This window comes from Galeopterus variegatus, unplaced genomic scaffold (assembly GCF_000696425.1).
Source record: "Galeopterus variegatus unplaced genomic scaffold, G_variegatus-3.0.2 Scaffold1946, whole genome shotgun sequence".
NCBI classification, from domain to species: Eukaryota; Metazoa; Chordata; class Mammalia; order Dermoptera; family Cynocephalidae; genus Galeopterus; species Galeopterus variegatus.
This window is the reverse complement of record NW_007728057.1, coordinates 153,609-157,768: the sequence shown is the minus strand read 5'-3', so window position 1 is coordinate 157,768 and position 4,160 is coordinate 153,609.

The window sequence follows — 4,160 nt, the reverse complement described above, 5'->3', positions numbered from 1 at the left end:
TGACCTTGCAGAGGACTGGAAATTTTCCTCAGGCTATAAAGTCTCTGGTGTAAGATAAAGATTTGTGGCGGGCCAGCCCGGTGGCGCACTCGGTAGAGTGCGGCGCTTAGGAGCGCAGCGGCGCTCCCGACGAGGGTTCAGATCCCATATAGAGACCGGTCCGCTCACTGGTTGAGCGCTGTGTGGGCGCAACACCGAGGGTTGCGATCCCGTTACCGGTCACGAAAAAAAAAAGACAAAAAGGAAAAAAAACTGCTCACTGGTTGAGCGCTGTGTGGGCGCAACACCGAGGGTTGCGATCCCATTACCGGTCACGAAAAAAAAAAGACAAAAAGGAAAAAAAAAATTTGTGGCACAGCAAGGTTGCTGGCTCAAGGACAGACAGGTTACTGCTTGATATGTGTACATACTGGAAAATTGCTGGAGGAAGAAGTGTGGCACAGCAAGGTTGCTGGTTCAAGGACAGACAGGTTACTGCTTGATATGTGTACATACTGGAAAATTGCTGGAGGAAGAAGGAGTGTTTGCTAAGATCAAGCTGTTGTTGATAGGACCACTTAATTGTCTACTGGAAAGTCATCTGGCTTGTTTCACTGAAAGTTACCAGCCTAATTGTTAAACTATAATCCCACCTATGTTCTCCTCCTGTAACTTCCTGGTCTGGAAAATAAATGCAGGAAGAGACCCTCAATTCGGGGTTAATTTCCCAAGGAAGGGATGCCTCTCGCTGGAAGTTCCCAGGAAGATTAACCACTTCGGGGTCTCTCACTGCTCAGAAGAGATGGGCTTTAAGTAATCCTTTGTGTCTCTGTCACGCAGGGGAAGTGGGGTGACAAATCTGTGGGGGACGAAGCAAAACAAAGCAACCCCCCCCAATTCAGCCCTGTTACCTTGGAATCCCTGTCTGATCACTGCTGCCACTGCCTTCAATGGGCTATTGCTCACTTGGGCTAAGCAATCGATTCCTTGATTCCAAGGAAATTCTTTGATTTCCTTTGACTCAGCTAAAAAACTCAAAATGAGTTCTCTGGAAATCGGGAGAAACTAAAAGGGAAACAACCCCAGAGAACCAGCTGATGTGAACCCTGGCCCATATTCCATCTCTTGGTACTCCAGGGGAAAAAAAATGATGTCAAGGAGATTCTGGGTTTTCAATACTTCACTTTGTCCCCTTCTTACTTCATCTTCTAGGATCCCACAAAACATCAACTGGCCAATCAGTTAAGAAGGCAAGTTCTTCATTCAAAACAGGGGAGAGGGAGGCAGAATATTTACTCTGGAGAGACAATAAGTAGTTGTAAATGAAAAAATTCAATGGCAAACTCTACATGGGAACCATACCTACTGATTTTATTAAGGTCTATAACAGGGGTCAGCAAACTATGGGCCTCAGGCCAAATCAACCCACTGCCTGTTTTTGTAGGTAGTTTCATTGGAACACAGCCACACCCAACAGCCACACACATCATGTATTTGTTTTGTGTATTATCTCTGCTGCTTTTGTGCTACGATGGCAGAGTTGAGTAGTTGTGAGAGAATGTATGGGTCTCAAAGCCAAAAATATTTACTACTTGGCTTTTTATGAAAAAAAAAACCTAAAAATATTACTAACCCCTGATCTAGATAATCACCCAGAATCATATTTTCAGTACCCTCAGTGCAAAAAATTCTTCACTTTCATCAAATCCTCTAATCCATTGCTTCTCAATCTTTCATGTGCCTACAAATCACTTGAAGATCTTACTAAAATACACATTATGATTCAGTAGGTCTACAAGGAAGTCTGAGATTCTGTATTTCTGACAAGCTCTAGGGTATATCAGTACTGCTGGTTCCTGGATCAATTTGATCCTATTATTTTTTATTATCAACTATCTGCTGTTATTTCCTCCCTCATTATTCAGCTTAACTTCTCTGGTTCATCAGTAGAACCACTCCCATTCGAACATCAACTCTCTTGCCTTTCTTTTCCTCTGTTACTCTCACCTGACAAAAACCCAGCCTTGGATGAACCCAACATACACTTTCTCCTTGGCTGTACCAATGCAGCTCTGCATTGCAGGAGAAAAATTATCAGACCCATGTCTCTAAATTCATGATCACCAACTTCATACAGGTTCTAACCACAGCCCAGCAATCTTCCAGCATTTCCCTGTCGTTACCTCTCCTATACCCTCAACCACGGCTCCGTACCTCTCCTAGCTCCTCAAATCTCCTATCCTTCCTTCCTTCTCATTTTCAGCAGGTGACCCTGAGTCAGCTTTGTTGAGAACCTCCTTGTGTCAGTTAAGTAACTCTTGTTTTAAAGCAGCATGTCTTAAGAGCAGCACTATTGACATTTGGGGCAAAATAAGTCTGTTGTGGGAATTGTCCTGTGCATTATAGGATGTTAGCAGCATCCCTTGTTTCTACCCATTAGATGCCACTAACTCCTCCCAGCAGTTGTGTCAACCAAAAACATCTCCAGACATTGCCAGATATCCATTGAGGAGTAAAATCTCCCCTAGTTGGGAACCACTGGTTTAAAGCAATAGAAACCGATTCCACCTAAGTTAAAGAAAAAGGGGATATATTGAGAGGACAATAGAGTAATCCATAGGCAGACTTTGAGTAGGATAAGAATCCCAGGGGCAGAAGATCTTGGGCCTTCTTTCTAGAAGTTGTCATTGAGTTATCTTCTTTTGTCTTTGGGTATTTCTAATTAAGTTTCAAATTCTCAGTAGGAAGAATCTACGTCCTGTTTAGGTCAGGTATTCACTCCTATGGCCTGGGCAATAGAGTCTGTAACCAGAATCAAGTTAGGAAGAGATGTTCAGCAGAAAAAAGGAACAGCCATCACACTTCCCCCATATTCTGTATCTGTATTCAGCTAAAGCGACATGAAACCTCACTACAGAGGTTTCAATAAATTGGAGTTTATTTTTCAGTGATAAAAATAAGTCTGGAGGTAGGCTTTTGTTGGCACTGGTTCAGCTGCTAAGCAATTTCATTACAGCCTCTTTCATTCTTCAGCTCTGGCTTTTCATCTTTTAAGCTCAGTGATGCAGGTTGAAAGACAGCTATCATACCTCCTGACATCATGAACCATGACCACATTCAAAAATAGGAAACTCACAGGGGTGACGGGGGCTGGGGAGCAGGCAGCAAAAGGACTTTTATGTGAGAACGTCCCTCTCCTTTTGTCAGCATAGAAAAAACTTTCCAGAAGCCCCACCACCACGACCACCACGGGCCCCAGCAAACAACCCTTAAGTTCCATTGACCAGAAGTTGGTTATATGACCATTCTCTTAGCTACGAGGTATGATGGGAAAGTTAGTGCCTGGCAAAGGTGAATGTAGCAGTTGTGATTGGTCTAACCTTAGACCAATCATGTTTAATACCCTGGATCTGGGCATGTCGCTACCCCCACACAAAACTTTGAGTTCTATTAACAAGAAAGAAGAGGCTCTAACTGTTAAGCAATAGCACAGTGTTTGCCACATCTTCTCATTATAAAATCCACAAACACACATGATTCTGTATCTGTTTACTCTTTCCTCCCTTCTGTAACAAAAAAGGCAGCCTTTTTGTACTCGAAATTTCATTCTCCTCATCTCTTAAGGGCTTCATTACTTCATTTGGCTATTCCCTTTCTTTCCTATAAAATTCATCTTTCCCTGGCTGTAGAATCACACTTCAGGCATATAAACATGCTGTAGGAATGTCTTCCATCTTTTAAAAATCCCTTCCATATGGATAAAGAGATGTGATAAAGCAAGGCAAGTACGATACTGATTATAGATTTAGTAATTTTACTGCAAAATTTTTTCAACTTTAATGTATGTTTAAAACTTTCATCGTGGGCCGACCCGGTGGCGCACTGCTACAGTGCACCGCTTGGGAGCGTGGTGGCGCTCCCGCCGAGGGTTCGGATCCCACATACAGACCGGTTCCCTCTCACTGGCTGAGCGAGGTGCGGGCGCAACACCAAGGGTTGCGATCCCGTTGCCGGTCCGGTGCGGGCGCGACACTGAGGGTTGCGATCCGTTGCCGGACACGAAAAAAGACAAAAAGGAAAAAAAAAAAAACCTTTCATCGTGTGGGCCGGCCTGGTGGCACACTGGAGAGTGTGCCGCTTGGGAGTGCAGCGGCGCTCCCGCCGAGGGTTCGGATCCCATG